The sequence below is a fragment of the Triturus cristatus genome, chromosome 7 (assembly GCF_964204655.1).
Source record: "Triturus cristatus chromosome 7, aTriCri1.1, whole genome shotgun sequence".
Taxonomy (NCBI): Eukaryota; Metazoa; Chordata; class Amphibia; order Caudata; family Salamandridae; genus Triturus; species Triturus cristatus.
In genome coordinates, this window is record NC_140590.1 from 1,617,376,889 (window position 1) to 1,617,399,900 (window position 23,012).

Sequence of the window (23,012 nt, forward strand, 5' to 3'; positions counted from 1 at the left end):
AAATTTAGAAGCACGCGTGTATTCCTAAGACAGCTCATCATAGGAAACTGCGCAGTGGGCGCACGTGTGTGTATGGTCAATCATGTTGAAAAACATTGCGGCATCTTGAAGACCCCAACTTATATTGATGAGGGAGCCGTAAGGGCAGAAGGGATGGTCACGGGGGGGTCTACTGAAAAAAGTCAATACAGGAGGCCCAAAGTCTAGGTGATCTCAATGGGTAACTGATCACCGGATTGACCATCATGCTGGATGGAAATTCCATTTACAAATGTGCTACGTCCTATGTTCATGTTAGAACTGCACTTGGACAAGGTGTGCTCTGCGCTCCTCACTGTGCATGAACCCAAGGCTGTGGAGGATGGATATCTCAACAACTATGTGTAAGCCCAGATTCGTAATGGTGAGCATGTGGTTATCAGTATACACTGCCGGGTAGGGGTAGAGGTTGTGAAAACACTAATGTGGCAAGTGACCCGAAGAGTTGCTGAGGGTAAGGATGTACTGTCTGTAGTGATGGCGGGATTCTGCTGGCTGATCAGCTCGGAGATGAGATCAAGCTTGGTTACAATTCAGTCCATGGTATCTCATCATTGAGAGTGAGACCCTCTTCATTAGTCCGTAGACGATGTACCCAACGTTGTTCTCTACGTAGTAAAGTATTACTACTCCACAGTTGGTTGCTTTCCAGAATTGTCCACCTGATATCATCACATGAGTGCGCTTTCTCAATGTAGTGATTAGTGAGTCTCGTTGCTGTTCTGCCCCGTCTGATGGTACTCCTGTGTTCACTAATCCTCAATTTGACCTGTCGTGTGGTCATCCCTATATAGCGAAGTGCACAAGGGCAGGTAATGAGGTAAACACAGTTTTTGGTGTTACAGTTCGTGTGTTTACGTTGATCCCATGTGACTTCATCCAAGTCTAGGGATGTGGTGTATTTGGTAAAAGGACACGCACTGCAACTACCACATGGGTAATGGCCTTTCACAGCAGGGAGAGACCATAATGTGGATTCCTGACGGTTAGTCTTGGGGGCGGGGTCTAGTATTGATCAGTTGGTCACGTAAGTTGGTGGTCCTCCTGAATGCAAATCTGGGGCGTTCCATTGTGAGATTTCCCGCATTGAGAATTTTCCAGTTGCGGTTCACAATGTTTTTGATTTGGTTTGAAAGAGGGGTAAAGGTGGTAACGCATGTAATGATGTTATCAGTTTCCTTGGTCCTATCTTCCAACAGTGCCTGGCGGTTGTTATTCCTAGCTCGTTTGCGTGCTTGTTTCACAATCGTATCCGGGTAGTTTCTCTGTTTTAGGTTTCTCGTCAGGGTGTTGGCCTGGGTATCATATTCATGAGTGTTGCTACAATTCCGGCGGATTCTCAGGAATTGTCCAAAGGGTAAGTTTTCCCTCAATGCTTTAGGATGATGGCTGTGGAAATTCAGCAGACTATTGCGATCAGTTGCCTTTTTGTAGATTGTAGTGTGGAGTTTTCCATCATCCAAAGTGATCAACAGATCCAGAAAGGGGATTTCTTTCTCACTCTCTGTTTTGGTGAAGCGTAGATGGGGGTTCAGATTATTTATCCATTGATAGAACTCTTGGCAAGTATCCGCATTCCCTTTCCACAAGATGAGCACATCTTCGATGTATCGTTTCCAGGTTACCATATTATCTTTATAAGGGTTGTTATCCGTTAAGATGTTGTTGGCCTCAAAATGTGCCATGTATAACCCTGCCAGGCTCGGCGCGAATGTGCTCCCCATGCTCGTCCCTTGTATCTGATGGTAGATCGTGGTCTTATACATAAAGAAGTTGTTCTTAAGGGCTAGCGTGATGAGTTCTGTGATAAAGACCGCTGGAGTATTGGTAGGGAGGTCTGTCTCATGTAGAAGTTGTTCTACTACTTCAATAGTGGCGTCTTGGGGGATATTAGTATACAGTGCCTCCACATCTAGAGTTAGGAGGAGGTTGATGGTCTCGGTGTTGTTGTCATTAATCTCCTGTATAAGATTCAGAACGTCCCTGGTATCTTTTAAGTAGGCTGGAGTAGCTTGGACCAGGGGACGTAAGAAAAAGTCGCTGAACTTGCTCAGGGGTTCCAATAACGAGCGTATGCCTGAGACAATAGGTCGTCCCGGAGGTGGAATGATACCCTTGTGAATTTTGGGTAACAAATAAAAGTACGGCATTCTGGGGTCCTCGTTAATAAGGAACGCCGCCTCATGGGGTGTGATCCAACCTTCAATTGTTGCTTCATTGACTATGATGCGTATGCGTGATAGAAGTCTCTCAGTTGGATCTGTCTCCAACTTTTTGTAGTATTCCGTATTCCCGAGTTGTTTAACGCATTCTTTATCATAATCATCAACTGATAGGATGACAGTGGCCCCACCCTTATCCGCCGGTTTTATAATGATGGTTTCATCGTTAGTAAGTGAAAGTACTGCCTGATGCAATCTTTTGGGCAAGTTATCGTAGACGTGCTGTCTTTTCAGATTATTAGCCTCCTTGAGAACTGCCTTTTCAAATGTCAACACTTCACTGGGGACCTTACTCTACTAGCAACCCTTAGACATTTTTAATTCACCACGTCACAGACACATTTACATCACCACTTGCCTTCTATTAGGACTCAAATCACACTCCCGCATGCACCAAACGGCGTTTTCTCTTAAAAGATCTCCGCTAAAGTGACCCTCCGGGGGAACCCGTAGGGCATTGCACCGCCGGCCCGACGAGGAGCAAAACGCCCAATGATGAAGCATGACATCCCTCGGGGTGTGTGAGGGAAACAAGAGAAATTAAGCTCTACTTCCCCTTCTCGTCTTTGGGTCCAATAATAGCCTAGGACTTTATTTCCCCAAACCTCTTTGAGCTTCTCTCGTTTTCTTTCCTTTTTTGGAACAGTATATATATATATATAGCCTATATATATGGTTATATATGCATTATGGTTAATCTCCGTGGCGGGACTATTCAGTACTTATGACTTTGATGAGTATACCCCTGGAAGAGAACTAGGATTACAGGTAAGTAACTTATCCATTCCATCCATCATCTTGTTATTGTTGCTGCGAGGAATGACAGTAGCATCTGTTGTGGGAAAGACGTATGTGTCAAAGGTGAGAGTGTAGTGGGATAGAGGATTGAGATGCAGAGTAGAATTCAGAGACGTTTGAGTAGTCAAAGAATCCAGTGAAGACCACTGACAACACAGTGAGCCAGAGAGCACTATGAAGGATTGCATTTGATTTCCTAATGAAATGAAAACTGCAAAGATGCTGAGGGACAGTAATTGCTGTAAAGATGTTGCAATTGAGGATGATGAAATCACTCCAGTTTTCCAAACAACTAACTGATTAAGGCAGAACGATTTACACAGGAACCAAGCTTTCACTTATCATTTAGTGCAGGCTGCGTGCATTTAGCTTTGTGCTCAACAGTTACTGAGAAAACACAGAAAGAACTGTTGCACAGAAGTTAAAGGTATGTTCATAATTATTACTTTGGAAACTTTATTTCTTTCCCCAAAAGTCACCTCAGTAGTGGTGGACTCAATCATCTCCTATCGACAACAGTACAATAGACCAGTGCACCTCACCTGTGTGACGGTGGCTGCTGTTTTCTCACTTTCCCTTCTCCTGCACTTCTCTCACCAGGCCATATTCGGTTCTGGCCTTAGTTTAAGGCTTTCAGGAGAGAGGTATGAACTGTCTGCTGGGGTTTATGGCACCCCTGTCGTGAAGAAAATGTGCCTTAAAAGATCTTAACAATTCTGGTATGTAAGGCTTGTTTTTAGGTCCCGGCCTGACGTAAGCAGCGCATGCACTGCTATCGTCATACGAGGCTTCTTGGAATCGATACGATTCCAGAAGCCTCGTCCCTGCTCCGCCTTCAGCTTTCATTTGTGCGCGTCGTTTGGCATCGCGAATTATGCCAAAGGCAGTGCAATGATTGCACTGAAGGCATGTCAATCCTTCCTTGTTGCCACCCTGTCTCCTTTTAGGCACGCCCACCGGGATTGGATCTTTTACCCGAGGCGTTACACTATTGCCTTTAATTACTGGGGAAGCACTATTTGTTTCCCCTTCCGTCTGTCTATCTCAGAGACACGTTGCTTAAATGTTGCCGTCTACCAGAATACCCCGTTTCCCCCTTCTTGCGATTTTGCCTCTTTTCCTTTCAGTTCCTGTCACGTTGTAATGTCGTCTATCCCCCTTCCCTCCACATCAGTCCCACAAACGGTTATTTTATTAACGTGTGGTATGCATTTTTTTTTATTTAACGTTCCGTGCTCTCTGAGACATTGCCGTGCCAATGATGTGGCTACAAATGTACATGGCGCTGGTGCACATAAAGGTACCGTTGTGGGGCTTGTTTGTGTTTACTCCCGAACCGCGTCATTCGACGTAAACCCCATCCAAGGCACAGTTGTGCTCAGTGAAAGAACAGCACCCCCCCATCTCCTCCCTGATCCATTAAGCAGCCCTGCCCCTGTCTTTGTTGGCCTCGCTGTGCTTTCACTTCCGCTCTTTTCTTTTAGAGCTGCTGCCCTGGGGCAGTGACACAGATGTCCCTTGGAGACAGAGGCGTGGTTTCATCTTCAGAGCCTGTCTCTCTACTACTCTCTCTCTTCCACTCTTTCTCTACTATTCTCTCTCTTCTACTTACTCTGTACTATTCTCTCTTCTACTCACTCTCTACTACTCACTCTCTACTACTCTACTACTCTCTACTACTCACTCTCTACTACTCTCTATTACTCTCTACTACTCTACTACTCACTCTCTACTACTCTCTACTACTCACTCTCTACTACTCACTCTCCATTACTCTCTACTACTTACTCTCTACTACACACTCTCTACTACTCTCTACTACACACTCTCTACTACTCTCTACTACTCTCTACTACTCTCTACTCTCTACTACTCTCTACTCTCTACTCCTCTCTCTCTACTACTCACTCTATACTACTCACTCTCTACTACTCTCTACTACTCACTCTCTACTACTCTCTACAACTCTCTCTCTACTACTACTCTCTACTACTCACTCTCTACTCACTCTCTACTACTCACTCTCTACTACTCACTCTCTGCTACTATACTACTCTCTACTACTCTACTCTCTACTGCTCTACTCTCTACTACTCACTCTCTTCTACTCTCTACTACTCACTCTCTACTCTACTACTCTCTGTCTACTACTCACTCTCTACTACTCTCTGTCTACTACTCACTCTCTACTACTCTCTACTACTCACTATCTACTACTCACTCTCTACTACTCACTCTACTACTCTCTACTATTTTCTCTCTACTACTCTCTATTACTCACTCTCTACTACTCTCTCTCTACTACTCACTCTCTACTACTCACTCTTTACCACTCTCTCTACTACACTACTACTCTCTACTACTCACTCTACTCTCTACTACTCACTACGCTCTACTACTCACTCTCTACTCTCTACCTCTCTCTACCTCTCTCTCTACCTCTCTACACCTCTACCTCTCTACCTCTACACCTCTACCTCTCTACCTCTACCTCTCTACCTCTACTTCTCTACCTCTCTACCTCTACCTCTCTAACTCTACCTATATGCATTTATATATATGTATGTGTGTATATATATATATATATATATATATATATATACATACATATATAAACATTGTCTACACCGCGATACCCCCCCGACGCTGCATATTTCCACACGGAGGTTATTGGCGCAAGGGGAGAGAGGAGGCAAATCATTTGCCTGATAAGAGAGACTGTGACTGACTTGCACCCCCCAAGGAACTGCGGAGGAGTGGGGGCCACCATCCAAACTGGTTTGGGGCATCACTTGTTGCCTGAGAGGCCCTATCACTGTATGGGCAGTCATGGAGGACTTCAATTCCCAGTATGCAGTGGCTTGATGGGTGGAGCGCGAGATGTCCTACAGCCTCGGAGGTGGAGGAGGGGCAAGTAAGCACCTGACTGGGAGTGGCCGCATTAACAGCTAAAATACCAGCAGACCCCCAGGACATTGTTTAAACTTTTGAAACGGGCACTAAGGAAGCTATCACAGCGAAACGCGTCTGCCTAGCGTTTCATGAGTTGTTGTACACAGAGCGCTGGTAATTATTAAAGTCAGTTGCAGTTTATCCCGGAGCTGTCTCGCGCTTTTGTCCTTACCTGGAGAAAGACTGGTGGTTGTGTGTCGCCAGCTTGCAGGTGCTGGCTTTAGCGAGACGCCCTCTCGTTCTGGAGTATCGTGGAACACCTGCAACCTTTGGTTGATGTATTGTCTACACCGCGATACCCCCCCAACGCTGCATATTTCCACACGGAGGTTATTGGCGCAAGGGGAGAGAGGAGGCAAATCATTTGCCTGATAAGAGAGACTGTGACTGACTTGCACCCCCCAAGGAACTGCGGAGGAGTGGGGGCCACCATCCAAACTGGTTTGGGGCATCACTTGTTGCCTGAGAGGCCCTATCACTGTATGGGCACTCATGGAGGACTTCAATTCCCAGTATGCAGTGGCTTGATGGGTGGAGCGCGAGATGTCCTACAGCCTCGGAGGTGGAGGAGGGGCAAGTAAGCACCTGACTGGGAGTGGCCGCATTAACAGCTAAAATACCAGCAGACCCCCAGGACATTGTTTAAACTTTTGAAACGGGCACTGAGGAAGCTATCACAGCGAAACGCGTCTGCCTAGCGTTTCATGAGTTGTTGTACACAGAGCGCTGGTAATTATTAAAGTCAGTTGCAGTTTATCCCGGAGCTGTCTCGCGCTTTTGTCCTTACCTGGAGAAAGACTGGTGGTTGTGTGTCGCCAGCTTGCAGGTGCTGGCTTTAGCGAGACGCCCTCTCGTTCTGGAGGATCGTGGAACACCTGCAACCTTTGGTTGATGTATTGTCTACACCGCGATACCCCCCCCGACGCTGCATATTTCCACACGGAGGTTATTGGCGCAAGGGGAGAGAGGAGGCAAATCATTTGCCTGATAAGAGAGACTGTGACTGACTTGCACCCCCCAAGGAACTGCGGAGGAGTGGGGGCCACCATCCAAACTGGTTTGGGGCATCACTTGTTGCCTGAGAGGCCCTATCACTGTATGGGCACTCATGGAGGACTTCAATTCCCAGTATGCAGTGGCTTGATGGGTGGAGCGCGAGATGTCCTACAGCCTCGGAGGTGGAGGAGGGGCAAGTAAGCACCTGACTGGGAGTGGCCGCATTAACAGCTAAAATACCAGCAGACCCCCAGGACATTGTTTAAACTTTTGAAACGGGCACTGAGGAAGCTATCACAGCGAAACGCGTCTGCCTAGCGTTTCATGAGTTGTTGTACACAGAGCGCTGGTAATTATTAAAGTCAGTTGCAGTTTATCCCGGAGCTGTCTCGCGCTTTTGTCCTTACCTGGAGAAAGACTGGTGGTTGTGTGTCGCCAGCTTGCAGGTGCTGGCTTTAGCGAGACGCCCTCTCGTTCTGGAGGATCGTGGAACACCTGCAACCTTTGGTTGATGTATTGTCTACACCGCGATACCCCCCCGACGCTGCATATTTCCACACGGAGGTTATTGGCGCAAGGGGAGAGAGGAGGCAAATCATTTGCCTGATAAGAGAGACTGTGACTGACTTGCACCCCCCAAGGAACTGCGGAGGAGTGGGGGCCACCATCCAAACTGGTTTGGGGCATCACTTGTTGCCTGAGAGGCCCTATCACTGTATGGGCACTCATGGAGGACTTCAATTCCCAGTATGCAGTGGCTTGATGGGTGGAGCGCGAGATGTCCTACAGCCTCGGAGGTGGAGGAGGGGCAAGTAAGCACCTGACTGGGAGTGGCCGCATTAACAGCTAAAATACCAGCAGACCCCCAGGACATTGTTTAAACTTTTGAAATGGGCACTGAGGAAGCTATCACAGCGAAACGCGTCTGCCTAGCGTTTCATGAGTTGTTGTACACAGAGCGCTGGTAATTATTAAAGTCAGTTGCAGTTTATCCCGGAGCTGTCTCGCGCTTTTGTCCTTACCTGGAGAAAGACTGGTGGTTATATATAAACATATATATACATCTGCATATCTATATAAATACAAATATAAATGCATACATACATATACATATGCCAAAAATCTTCTCCGTGGGAGAAATCAGGGTCGCACTCCAGTTGGGTCAGTTTGTAGAGGTTTTATTTTAGTATTCCATCAGCAATCGTGCCAGACACACAGGTCTCCAAACCAACGCGTTTCGGTATTCTCACAATACCTTGGTCACGGTCGATTGTAACATATCACATGATTGGTTTTTAAATAAAGAAAAAAACTTTCAAGGAAATGCTGATTACCTCATTTCCTGTTCCCATCAGGACTCACTCCATTGACTTATGGGAGTTGTAGTCCGATAACTTTATATGTATAAACAATTACATCCATGAAGTATAAAGAAACATTCAAACAGAGTAGAATTAAACTCTTTCAAAGCGGGACAGGGTAGTAAAAGACAAATCAACATTATCAGGTCGACTTTCACATGTGTCCATGGTATGAACTACATTAGTTCCTGCAAACCTGCGACACCGTGGTTATTTACAATAAATGATTATTCCCAAGTGTTTTAGTGTCTTATTTGTCCTACTCAATGATGAGTTTTAGGTTGTTTCAGATCAAGCTGATATCAGCTTTATTGTGATCGACCTATTTCCTATTTGAGGAAAATTTAAGGAAAATTTGTGGTGCCCTTTTGGTCTCCTCCAGTGGAGTGTCTCACTTGGTTTCTCAGGGTGAGCAGTGGGTATTCATTTTCATTTCAGTTGCTATATTTTTGTGCGGTTTGATAATTAGATATGTATGTAGAGTTCTTCCGACTGGTTCAATCCATTAGGTGCCAAAGTCCTGAAATTCAGGATATGGCGTGATTCCCGTTGGCGTAGCATTTTCTCTCTGTTGCCACCGCGTGTCAAGGTGGGGATGGATTCTATCCCGTGAAATTTCAACAGTTTCCAATTGCCATTATGATGCATGTCCATGTGTTTTGCCACTGCGTTATTTTTGTCTCTGTTTTTGGTTGCGCGAACATGTTCTAATATTCTCTTTTTTAGTTCGCATATGGTGCTCCCCACATATTTTAGCTTGCATGGACATTCAATGATGTAGATGGTGTATTGGCTTTTACAAGATATTAAGTTTCGTATGTGCCAGACTTTCCCACTGGCCATTGAGATTTCTGAGATGGGTTGTGCAATTTGACATACCTTGCAGTTGTGGCATTTGATAAATCCTTTGGTTTTGAGCCAAGTTTCCTTTGGTTGTTTAATTTGTAAATGACTGTGTATAAGTCAATCCTTCAATTGGTTGCTCTACGAAATGTTATTGTTGCTTGGGATCCCATTTTTTCACCAATTGTACCATCCATTTGTAAGATTTTCCAATTTTTTTGTATAATCTTGGCTACTTCCCTTGATTCCAAGGAGAAATCCATGATTAATCGGATGGGGTCTGTATCAGATGGTTGTTCCAAATCTTTTTGTTTAAGGCATTCATTTCTGGAGGTTTTGTTGGCTTTAGACCAGCATCGATTAACAATTTTTGCATTGTATTTCCTGGCTTTGAATCTTTGAATTGTCCCAGCGCTGTGTTTTTTCCACTCAGATTCTTCACTACAAATTCTTCTTAAACGTAAGAATTCACCGTACGGTATGCTTGATATTAGGGCGGGTTGATGGAAGCTTGTTGCTTCCAAAGTCGCATTGGTGGCTGTTATCTTGCGATGAAGTGTTGTTTCCAGATGATCATTCTTCACATAAATTTCAGTATCTAGGAAAGTCGTTTTTTCTTTGCTGATTGTATAGGTGAATTTCAATCCCTTTGTGCTGTTGTTGAGTATAGAGAAATAATCCTCAAATTCATCAGTCTTTCCATTCCAAATAATGAATAGATCATCAATGAAGCGAGTCCAACTCACTATATGTTTGGTGTGTTTCTCATTCAGGTTGTTCCATGCGACTGTTTCCTCCCACCAGCCCATTGTTAAGCAGGCGTAGCTGGGGCTGAATGAAAAACCCATGGCCGCCCCATTCTTTTGCCGGAAAAGGTCCTCACCGAACAAAAAGATGTTACATGTTAGGCATGTTTTGATCATGTCCAAGAGCATATCGTTGTGGTGTTTGTAGTGTATATTTCTGTCTTGTAGGAAGAAACTGATGGCATTCAAGCCCAAATATATGCATACATATGCATGTTATGTACATGAAAGTTTGCAAAACACTAATAAAAGCAAAGCTAAAAAGCCACCTAATTACAAACAGAATTGCTTTAACTTAAACGAGAGCGAGACCTATTGCAGTTTCAGTGCTTGTTTTTCCAGTAATTAGTGCATGAATTATTGCCACCTCTTCCAGTGCCTTAGCCACCATATGAATTTCTTTTATTGAGAGGTTAATGCAATAACTTGTAAACAGAATCGCAAAAAATGTGTGTTTTTTTCTGAACTTTCTCTTTTACTTTTGCCTTTCTTGTAAAAATCAGTGGGCAAGTATCTCTTAATCGGCAAATAACAATTCCAAATGTACCAGAATGTCACGGATTATGTTTTTTTCATATTCTGACATTAAATGGCCATACAAATTCAGATCAATGCACTGTTTTGCTGAGTCAGCCTAGGCGCATTTCATGCCGATGGCTCCGTCATGGCAGTTTCCGGCACCAAGCTTTTCAACTCCGATACCTCAATCACCGGCACTGTCTGATGTTGGTCCGATGTCATCCCGGATTCGATCGGCGCCGTTGCCTGTTTTGGAAGGCCCTTCGACGCTGGCACCGTTGTCACTGGCGCTGCGGATAGCGCCGCCGATCCCGAAGCAGCGTTCCATGAGGGAAGTGCAGAGACTGCTGGAAGAAGAGGAGTACCAGCAGGAACATGAGGAAGGGGAGATCTTCGACTCTGTGGACGACTTTGAAGGTCTGCAGGAGGCCAGTGGCCTGGATACTTCTCGGATTGGGAGCTTTCTTCTCCAAAGACCTTGCCTTCACAGGATGTTTCCCCTTACCACAAAGTCGACAGGAAAGCTGCTTATCTGTTGGGCCTTCGGTTACCCTCAGATGAGGTGAGGTCAAATATATTGACTGAAGTGTTGCATTCTCCCTCCTCTACTGTTGAGCCTATGCTGCCTTTTAATGAGGCATTGACAGAGCTGATTATGGAGGTGTGGCAGAAGCCCTTGTCTGCTCCTCCAGTTTCTAGGTCAGTGGCAAGGCGTTACAATCCTGCTCCTTGTGATCCAGCTTACCTTTCAGCCCATCTTTCGCCAGAAAGCTTGATAGTTCAGGCATCTTGTTCCAAGCAGTCAGCTGGATCCTTCCCTTCTACCCCGGTGGATAGGAACTCAAAAACACTTGAACAGTCTGCCAAAAAGGTGTTCTCCCCAGCAAGTATGGCTCTTAAATCTACAAACACCACATGTTTGCTAGGGAGGTGCATTCATGCACTGATGGACACTGTCAAGCAAGTAGCTCCTAAGTTGCCTGAGGATGACCGTGTTCACTTTCTGGAGGCGTTATCAGACACTCAAGTGGCAGCCCGTCAAGTCATTCAGTCTGGTCTGGACACAGCGATCTTGTTCGCCCAGGTAATGGGCTCTTCAGTGGCTACCAGGAGACATGCCTGGCTTAGGTCTTGAGGTTTCTCTCCTGATGTACAAGCTGCTTTTCTCTGTCTACCCTTTGATGGATCCAGACTGTTTGGAGCAATGGCGGATTCTGTGCTGCAGCATTTCAAGGACAGTAGGACTACTGCAAGATCCTTGGGCCTGCAGTCCCAGTTCAGGGGCTATGGTTACAAAAGGTGTCGAGACTTTGGCAAAGGTGGCTTCCTTTCGAGGCTGACAACAGCCTCAGCATCAACAACAGCAGAATCCTCTGTACAAGTCATACATTGGGAAGGGCAGAGGCCGTCTGCGAGGAGCTTCTCTACTTCAGTCTTCCTCCTCCTCTACTGTCCCCACCACCGGTACCGTGGGAAAGCAGCTTTAGATCCCCCATCTTGGAGCATGCTGGTCCTGTAGGGGGCCGGGTGTCCCATTTTCTTCAAGATTGGAAATCGGTTACTTTGGACCGTTGGGTTTTGAATCATGTGGAAAATGGGTATGCCCTACCTTTTCAAGAGTTTCCACCTCCTTAGGGATGGTGTTCAGAGCACCATTTGCTGCTTTTGCAGCAGGAGGTTCTCGCCTTACTGCAGAAAGGAAAAAAATGTATATATATAGCAATTAACAGGAGTAGGGCCCGTTAACCCTCTGTGAAGTGGGCGATAATACAGTGCCCGCTTCACAGACGTCTCGTTCCTCTCCAAAGGATTGATTTACTCTCCCTTGACGTCTAGGATTCACTCACCCCGCCCCACCTGGGACGCATCTCAAAATTCTTCCCATCTGCTACGCGCCCAGTACCTGTTACCTCGGACTCACGCCACTGATCCAATTACACGCTTTGGCCGTCCGCCTTCACGCGCTCCCCTTTTCCCCTTGGATTTCCCTATTGGAACAACATTCAATCACACAGTGTCTTCTACCAATAGATCTACAACCTTACGCGACATCTCTGGTTTCGACCAGAAGCACTACCCTCTAATTAATGACCTATGTCTTGATGATGACCTGAAATTATCAAGGTTGAAACGCAGTCGACTACACAGCCTAGAACTCAGGCACTCCTGTGGTCAACTAAATCATCCAAATAATTTTGTACATACTAATTGTATATATCTGCATTGTTTTTTTACCACTTAATTCTTCTCCATTGCGCCGTTCATGCTGTTCCTTGCACCTTTGTGTCACTGCGCCGTTCACATTTCACCAGCACGTCCAGTGCCCACCTTGTGTGTTATGGTCATTGTATAAATAAATGTACTGTATTGCTTCCTAACTACTTACAGAATTGTATAAATATCTTAATTTTTCAACCTTACCCCCACGCTGTGGTCTCCCTTTCTTTCCCCCGCCCTCTTGTGATTTATTTCACCGCTTTCAAATTGTCCTTTCTTAAATACCCTTCAGTTGAGATGCTGTTTTTGTTGCATATTACTGCAGAAAGGTGCAATAGAGGTGGTTCCGGAGCAGGATAGGGGTCAGAGATGCTACTTCCAGTATTTCCTGATCCCCAAAAGGACAGCCAGTTGAGGCTGATCCTGGACCTCAGGGTTTTGAATTAAATCTCAAGCAGGAGAAATTCAAGATGTTGACCCTAGATCAGGTTCTTCTGGCGCTGCAGCAGGAAGACTGGATGGTGTTGATCGACTTGCAGGATGCGTATTTTTACATCCCTATTCTGAAGTTGCATCGGAAGTATCTCCGGTTTACGGTAGGGTCTCATCACTACCAATTTGCAGTCCTTCCGTTCGGTCTCACTTCCGCGCCTCGGGTCGTCACAAAGGTATTGGCGGTGGTGGCAGCACATATCAGAAGGTCAGGGATTCCGGTTTTCCCCTTCCTGGACGACTGGCTGCTCAAAGCAAGGTTGTCTGAGATGGTGCTGCGTTACTTGCAAGTAACAACGCAACTGTTGTTCAACTTGGGTTTCTCAATAAATGTACCCAAATCTCATCTGGTGCCCTCTCAGCGCATGAATACAACAAAAAGGCGAACACTGTTCCAGGGTGGGTGGTGTTAAAGTCTCTGCCTAGCTTCCTACCAACAGGCAGAAGAAGAGCAGGATGAGAAGGAAGAAGATGAAAGTCCGTAGGTTAGTGAGTTACCCCTGTAGGCGTAATGAGCCCAGGTAACTGTCAGGTCGACATGTTTCACGCCTCTATTGTCTTAACGATCGTGGGCGTTTCATCAGGACCAGGGTGCTATGTGTGGTGGTGTAGTGCACGTGATAAAGTAAAAATAGAGGGATGGGAATGTCTCAGTGCAGCCTGTTCATAGGGGCAGAACTGGACACTACTGTGTGTCAAGCTTTTCCGCCGCCGCAGAGGATTCTCGACATTCAGGAAATTATTCCTTTGTTTCACGATGGAGCGGTTGTTCCAGTCTTGAAGGTCCTATGCCTGCTCGGTCTGTTCGCTTCCTGCATACTGTTGATCAACCATGCATGCTGGCGTCACACACAAGGGCACTCCAGTAGTGCCTCCGCAGACAGTGGTATCAGCACAATGGAGATCTCGGGGAGAAGGTCAGGATCTCCAGGGACACTGCAGCGGAGCTGTCTTGGTGGAGTGTGCCAGGCAACCTGTCTCAAGGAAGGCCTTTTCAACCTTCTCCACCAGTGGCCACAGTAATCACGGATGCCTCCACTCTAGGGTGGGGTGCTCATCTAGGGAATCTGGAGATCAAGGGTCTTTGGTCTCCAGAGGAATGGTTGCTTCACATCAACCTTATGGAATTGCGGGTAATACGTTTGGCTCTCAAAGCCTTTCTTCCCTCCCTTCGCGGTCAGTCGATTCAAGTCCTGACGGACAACACTACCGCGATGTGGTACATAAACAAACAGGGAGGGGTAGGGTCGTATAGTCTCTGCAGAGAGCCTCTGTGACTCTGGTCCTGGGCTCAGTGCCATCAGATTTGTGTGTTTGCAAATCATCTGGCCAGGGTGCTGAATGTGCGTGTGGACAGTCTCAGTCAGCGATACTCGGCCGATCATGAGTGGCAGCTTCATCCGGGCGTAGTCCATAACATCTTCCGGATGTGGGGGTTTCCTCGGTTGGACCTGTTTGCTACGCACAAGAACACGCACTGCCCCTTATTCTGCAGTCTTTAGTATCCGATGCAGGGAGCGTTTGGGGAAGTGTTTCAAGTGGATTGGACCTCGCAACTCCTTTACACGTTTCCTCCCATACCCTTGATTCCTCGAGTTCTCAGGGAGATTCGCCAAGACCGTGCACAAGTCATATTGATCGCTCCGGATTGGCCAAGAAGGGTGTGGTACACAGATCTTCTTCACCTCTCTTCGCACCCTCTTCTCCCTTTCCCTCTCAGGGCAGACCTCCTCTTGCAGTCGCAGTGGCAAATTCTACACCCCCACCTTCAGAGCCTGCACCTCCATGCCTGTACATTGAAAGGGGTAACCTGAGTTCTTTCTCTCTCCCACCGGATGAGGTGGATGTTATTTTATCATCCAGGAGACACTCCACCAAATCAATTGATTCCTCTAGTTGGTCCAAGTTTGTGAAATGATGTGGAGAAAGGTCCATTGATCCTTTGAAGGCCCATTTACTGGATGTTCTTGGCTTTTCACTTTCCTTAGCTCTGCAAGGTTGTGCTGTGGCTACAGTAAAGGGTTACTTGTCGGCCTTGTTGGCTTTCCTCAGTTTGCTGGACCAGCCGTCTAGATTTAAGTCCCCCATTGTTATGAGGTTTATTAAGGGCCTCACCAGTAGGTTTCCTCCCACTCCCTTTATTATGCCTCAGTGGGATTTGAATTTAGTACTGACTTTCTGATGGGGTTTCCTTTTGAGCCTCTTCATAGTTGTCCGTTGAGACTTCTTACTGTCAAGAACGTTTTTCAGATTGCTATTACCTCAGCCAGGAGGGTAAGTGAGCTTTAGGCTCTTAGTTCTAAGCCTCTGTTTTTAACCATTCATGCAGAAAAGGTGGTTCTCAGGACCAGGGCTGCTTTCCTGCCTAAGGTGGTCACTCCATTCCATCTGGGACAATCTAGTACCTTACCTACTTCTATCCTCCCCCTCAGCCTTCCTAGGAGGAGGAGAGACTTCACCGCCTGGTTCCTAAGAGGGCTGTCAGCTTCTACTTGGACAGAACCAGGGATCTAAGACTGGATGATCAGCTGTTTGTGGGCTATGTTGGTAGAATGAAGGGCAAAGCTGTCCACAAACGAACACTTTCCAGGTGGATCATCTTGTGCATCAAGATCTGCTACATCTTCACCAAGAAGGAGCCGCCTGAAGGTATTTTAGCTCATTCCACCAGAGCTGTCTTCTTCTTCTGCTTTGGTTAGAGGTGTTCCTGTTGTAGACCTCTTTAAGGCAGCAACTTGGGCCTCCCACCACACCTTTGCGCAGCATTACTGCTTGGATTCTGAGGTTAGGAGGAATGGCTGTTTTGCACATTCTGTGCTGCAAGATTTTTTGGTATAGGTAGGTGGATAACCTCCTCCAGGAGAGGTACAGCTTGGGGATTCAATTCATAAGGTCAGGAATCCACAGGCAGATGTATTCATCAGAAGAAAAGTTACTTACCTTTGGTAACGCTTTTTCTGGTGGACACAGTATCTACCTGTGGATTCCTCACTGACTCACCCGCCTCCCCGTTGTCGACCTGCTTATACCGAAAAACTTCTGTCTGTTTGACATTTTTATTTTTCAAATGTTGTTTGTATTCCATACAGTTTATTGCTAGGAAATGCTTTGTTTTTTGGCTTTTCTTTTTTGTTTACATATACACTTTATGTATTTGTGGATATATTGTGTATACTGCGTATACTTGTATTAATTAGTGTGTCTGCCTGTTCGCCTCAAGGGCACGGAAAACAATGGGCAGAACTGATGTCAGCACGCTGACGAGGGCTTCTTATAGCTCTGGTGACGTCATATGGAGTCGTGAGCGGAGCCGTGTTATTGTGACATCCTCGGCGACGTGGGAGAGCTAAGAAAAAAGATTCTGTGGAATGCTGGCGCAGGGGTAATTCATAAGGTGAGGAATCCACAGGCAGATACTGTATCCACCAGAAAAAGCATTACCGAAGGTAAGTAACTTGTTCTTATGGGGGGCTCCCATCATAGGGCAATTAATTTTTTATAAGCTGCTTCAGCCGCTTTGCATGGCAGCTTGCGGCCTTTGGTCACATGACTTTTTTTACCTTTTATGTTTTTTAAATGGGTGACCCATTATTACCCGGGCCACACCTAGCTTCTTTTCTTGTTGGTGCAGCGCAGGGAGCCCACTATTGCACTTCTCTGCTCCACACCCTTGCTGGTCTGTGCCAGCGCAGGAGCCAGAATTATTTTTCTCATTCCAGAGCTAAATGCGAGTGGATGTCACAGCCCTCCTCTCCCCAGACATGGGCACAGGGGCAGAGGCCTGTGGCCTCTGTTCCATAGCCTCTGATGTGGGGGCTGCCGCAGCCCTCCCCACCTCCACTCCTCAGCTTGGAGTCCCAGAGATGGGGTCCCACGATTTCCATGATGTGCCTAGCCAATTCAGATACTGTCATGTCAGGCTCCGGGGGCTCTTCCGTTCACTGGGGAAGGAGCCCCACGCACCCCCGCACCCCTGGAATGATTACAAAGTGTCCTGCGTTGAACCCGCCAAACACTGGCCTACTGTGGGATACTGTTAAAACTTACAGCTGAGCCCCATTTATTCCGTGTGTCAGCATGTTTAAATGGCCGACATTCAAGGATGCATAACTAATGGGCCATTTTAATTGATTCTGGGCTCATTTTGCTCCTGGTGGCGAGCCCGAGCTACGTTGAGCTCTTTCAGTAGACCTTTAAGCCTCCAAAGTGACACACTTTGCAGAGAGCTGGTTTCCCTGGCTCCCTGTACCATCTTGTCTGCCTGCTCCTGGAATTCCTCTCCTTTGCTGTGGCACTGAAGACCAGGTCTTCTGCCAACTGGTCCGCGGATTGAAAGGGGGCTGGACTCACTGGCCCTAGAGAGACCCACTGGTCCTGGGGTCAGCTGCAGACATCTGGACATCAGAGGGCTTGTCCTCCCAACTGTCTATGGTGTTGCCGGTGTCCGAGTCCAAGGTCTAGCTCTCTATCTCTCCCTTGTGAAAGGGTTTATAAGTGTGAGTGGAAGTTCTAGATGCCAGGCACCCCTGGCCAATCCCAAGATGCTGCATCACCCTTCCACTCCTGTCCCAACCCTCCTGTGGGCAAGTGGTCTATGTGCACATCTCCTCTGGGTGTCTCAGCTTCTCGGGAAGTCCATAGGAAGACATTAGCAGCAGACCAGTCAGATTTGTTATTCCAGTTGGAACCAGTTCAGGGAGCCGTTGGCTTCCCTTCGGGCGAAAAACTGGACAAAGAACATGGGAGTATTCTCCTCTCTGTTCAGCCTCTCCTCTGGGAGAGACCTCAAGTCAGCCTAACCCTTTCCTTAGGGTATTTAAGGGCACCCCTGTGGGTGGGTCCTCAGATTAGTCGTGGGCCAAGACTCAACCCTGAAACTACATCGCTCTTCAATCATCTGGACACCTCGACTTCGTTGGACTTCGACTGGAACTGAGACTGAACCAAGCGGCATCTTCTTCTAAGTCATTTACTGGTGTAGGTAACCTGGTGCCTGGGGCATCCATGCATGAGGTTGCTCTCTGACCTATCTTCCAAAGGGTTTATTCGGGGTCCTTTGGGAAGGGTCCTTTTTCTTCAAAACTGCAACCGCAACTTCTCCATGGACTTCCATTGGGCACGCAGCTGCGTTTCCCCTCTGCACAGACTCTGTGGGGTTCCTGGGTAGTTATATTGGGTGGTTCCTTGTGTCCCCGGCTCCTCTGGTTCTTCTGGTCCAAGTCCCGTCCTCCTTTGCAGTTCGCATTCCTCTTTCTTAGTATATGGTTTGGTCTCCCCCTGCAGACCACTGTATTTTTTGCTACTTGACCTGATTGCTTTTGAAGTATTCTTGTGTATTGTGTTGATATCTCAAGGTAGGACATATACCAATGTGATAGTGATACTGTTTTGTAATAAATAGACTTGTGTTTTTAAACACTGTGGTTTCTTTTCATTTGACTTACACTACAGGTTATACTGGTAAAACAAGCTGCTTAACACTCCTTCAAGATAAGCCCGAAGGCTGCTCTCCAAAGCTACAACTTTGTGAGCTTTCTGTGGTTATCAAAGACCAATAAAACCACCATAAGGGTTGCCTGGATTAGTGCAAGTTGCACCTCTTGAATAAGTGTGCCCCATATACTAATCCAGCCTCCTATAGTATATGAGACCCTGAGTAAGGCTCCTTGGTTTGTAGGGACGCACCATGTGTGCCATCATTATCCTCAGAGACTAATATCTCCTTTTTGGCTGACATGAACTTGGCAGCAGTGGCAGAATCCATTTTAAATCATGATCATCGAGCACGTCCTCGTACCTTTCAAGGTCTGCCTAAGTCTATGTGGCCAGGGCCCTTACTATATCCGTGTACCTTTATAGTGCATGCAGGGAATACAGGTAGATGGTAGTATGTGCCAGGGTGTGTGTGTGCAATGTATGACTGTTAGTCAATGGAATCCACCTTAGACTGCCATGGTAACCCTGCTGTACAAGATGAAGGTTAGGAGTAGCCTGTCAACTGGCCTTGTGTGTTACTAGCATTCCTAAGGCATGCGTGTGGCTGCAGACTGTAAAGTGAGGAAGGATAGTGAAGGTGTTTATTTTAGATGTGCACAAGTGACCATTTGCTGTGTCCTATCCTGCCTTTTGTTCTATACTAGAGCTCTCATTAAATTAGATGGAGGGTGAGGGGAGTTTAGAGATAGTGCTCTCCTCTGATGTGCAGAGTGAGCCTTTGTGAGAGTCTACCCCCTTTGTTTCCCCAAAGGTTGTGCCGTGTGGGAAGGTTTTGCTCCTCTGTTTGGTCATGTTGAGGGTGTCTTCCAATGGATACTCCCATATCACCTTATTCTCCCTGCCTGAAGATTAAATGTCTGTCTGCTTTGGAAAAAGGACAAAGTGAAAAAACCACCTTTAATGGGTTCCAAAACAGCATATTTGAAATACACCAACCATGTATGAGGAGGGAGTATGTTGGACTGAAACCGCTGGTCACTATTCCAGGATTTCTCACTGATCAGTGTAGGTGACACTCCACAGGGTGTTCTGGAAATATTTGAGAGCTACGATTGGTGTCCTTAATAGCCTGGCTTTCAGGGGATAGGGGAACACCATTTGAGGAAGTGTGCGGCTATCTACTAGAGGAGGCTGTGGACCTGCTTTGGCAAAGGAGTGTTGCCTGCTGAGAGAGGAATGCTGGAGATATCCCTGCAGAAGGAGTCTTTCCAGAGAAAGAAGCCCAGCTGCAGCAGCCTGGTGGAAGAGCTGCCCAGAAGAGCAGACTGACCCACTTAACAAATTGGCGTCTTGTATCAAGAACTTAACAGGTGCTACTCAGAGCAAGGTGGGCTCCCTGCTGCTTGCAGTGCGCATTCTCAGTTACCCTCAGTGGGCCATAAGGTGTTTGTCAGCCCTCTCCCTGGTTGGGAATTGATTTGAGTGGTGGCTGATGTGGAACAATCCAAAGGACATTACTGGACTGAAGCATAATTGAAGCTGGTTTTCCTGTGTTCCTTGCTCACGGCACTTAGCGCAGAGAAGTGTGACCACATTCTGTGGTTGCGACCAAGAACTGAATTGTGCTCAAGAGACATGTGGCGCCAAAAAGATATGCGGGAGCTTGGGCCCACTCAAACATTTATCTCCAGATCACCAACCTTTATAGCAGCATGAGAGGTAAAGGGAGAAAACTATCACTTGTTAATATCTTGATACAGTGTAACCAATGTGGCCACACAATAACCCACTTGGCAACTTAATCTGAGTATAGTAGGGTTGAATAAGAAATTTAGAAACAAATCAATATAGACCAATCTCAATATGATCATATAGAAATACAGAAAGACCAAGATAAGCCTAAATCTACTGAAGAAAAGTATCCTATATATTACAAAGCAGACAACTAACTCCATGATAAGGATACAGATGATCAGGAAAAATAATTGAGGATTAAATTGCATCAGATGATTTTCCAAAGTAAGCATGAGCAAACTATCTCTTCCTACATTCCTACCACTTCTTCAGATACAACGAGCCACTGCCCTCGGTTGTTGCTGCCGCCTCACTGCTGTGGTGCTGGTCCTGCACCCTGTGACCTGTGACTTTTTCATTGTCTTCCCGGGATTCTGAAGTGCAGTCTCCAGGGACCAATTCTGTCTACTACAAACTCCAAAGAACTTGGTACATTGGTGGCTGCGCACTTTTGTTTGTCTTGGATGGGAGTTTGCTTTGGGACTGCACTGTATCATGACTGCGACCCCTTCAAGGAGTGACTGTAGCCTCTCTGGAAGAAGGTGAGGCAAGGTGCAGACTTGATCTTAATGTCAAAGACCTCGCAGCCCAGGGTCTTTCTGCAGGAACCCAGTTAAAAGTGTGGGCCTGTCCTACCTTGATTGAGAATGCAGACAGTAACCTTAGCCTGAGAAAAATTACTAAGGGCCTAACTAACATGATTGTTCACCCGCTGCGAGTGGACCATAGGTTTGGCCACAGTGGTGCCTACTCCGTCACTGCCATAGCCAAATCTCTTAGACTGCGCAACAGAGTAAGGGCCATCGGAGAAATGACTATATGTCCACCCACTCAATCAGGCTGGGTGGACATATAGCTATTTATTTCACTGTCACTGCCAGGGAAACCCTGGCTATGGAGGACAGTAAAATAGAAATAATGCCCTCCTCGCCATGATAACTCCCATGGCAAGGGGAGCATTACTTTTTTTTATTTTCAAAAAGAAAATCCTGTTTCAGGACTTTCTTAGTCAAAATAAAAAAGAAAACTGTTTTGTGCAGGGCTGCGTCATGCTGACGTAACCCTGCACAGCGAAATGTATTGGCAGGAACCGCCGTGACAGCGGTTCCTGTCAATGCATTATAAATGACCGCCTGGTTGATGGTCATTTATGAATTTGGCGGGTTGTCCCTCTGATATGGGGATGGAGTAATGTACTCCGTCCCCTGGGCGGAACGACTAGCCGTCTGCAAAATTAGAATTTCGGCCCTATGTCAGGATGTGCATATTAAAGACTGACCTACAGGTCCAAAAAATGGGAGGTTGTTCAGTCATTTTCCTGTAAGTCTGCACATGTCCAGGTTTAACCAATTAGTGGTTTTGAATTGCTTTTCCTGTAGAGTCACATTTGTTGACTGTGTCCCTTGGCTATATTTTTGTGACATACTAAGTAGTTGCTGTCATAAAATATTTTCTTTTTTTTTAAAGTCTAATCACTTGTGAATTCTTGATTCATCTTTATTGTTCAGTTCTGACCTCAGCAAGCCTTTGACTCCTCGCCACCTCGCCACCTCAAGAGAAAAGTGCTAAAGAGGTGCACTGAGAAGACCTGGCTCTATTCCCAGATATAACTCCTTCTGTCTTGTCCCTTGCTCTTCTCCCAGGTATCCTGTGTTTTGTCCCCTGCTCAGTCCTGCTTCAGCGCTGGGACGCCTCATTGCCGAGGCAGCCATGCGCTTTATAAGTATTTTAATCTAATCTAATCTAATCTTATATTATGCCACGCCCTGGAACATCAGTGATAAACTGGCTCAACCCCCACGATTGAGGCCTAATATCACCTGTTTGCAAGGAACCCTCAAAACTACTCTGGCTGAGCAAGACGACATGTAGGACGAATATCGGACCTAAGGGAACAGTAACAGGATATGCACCATATGCAAAACATAAACTGTCAATCGTTCTGCGACAGAGAAGAAGGGAAAAGAAACCTGGAGCCTTCAAAGTAGATCAGCTAAGCAGCGCGCGGGCCTGTCTATAATAACATATTGCATGCAGGGCCCCTTTAGATATACTGGCATTGCTGTGCGCAAAGAGCAGTTGGCTTCTCTAGGACTGCAGTGATCACAGTGGAGGGTTCTTCAGTGACTTTACATGTCCTAGCTGAAACAGGAACTGGTGGGGCAAACAAACCCATGATCGTGCCCCTCACTCACCTCCCCACCCCATTCCACCCTACCTCTCTCTTCCTGTTACACGATGAAACGATTGCATGTGAAGGGATCTTAATTTTGTTTCTGTAATTTATTTTTCTCTTTCATAACCAATGATTTGCTACTCAATCAATCAATCAATCAGGTAATTGTAAGTACGCTACTCACCCGTGAGGGTCTCAAGGCTCTGAGGTGGGGGGGGGGGGGTACGCAGGTCTGTTCAGTCAAAGAGCCAGGTTTTGAGGGTCTTCCTGAAGGTGTTCAGGGAGGAGGCGCATCTGATGTCTGTTGGTAGCTTGTTCCAGGTTTTGGCTGCGATGTGAGAGAACGATCTCCCGCCTGCTC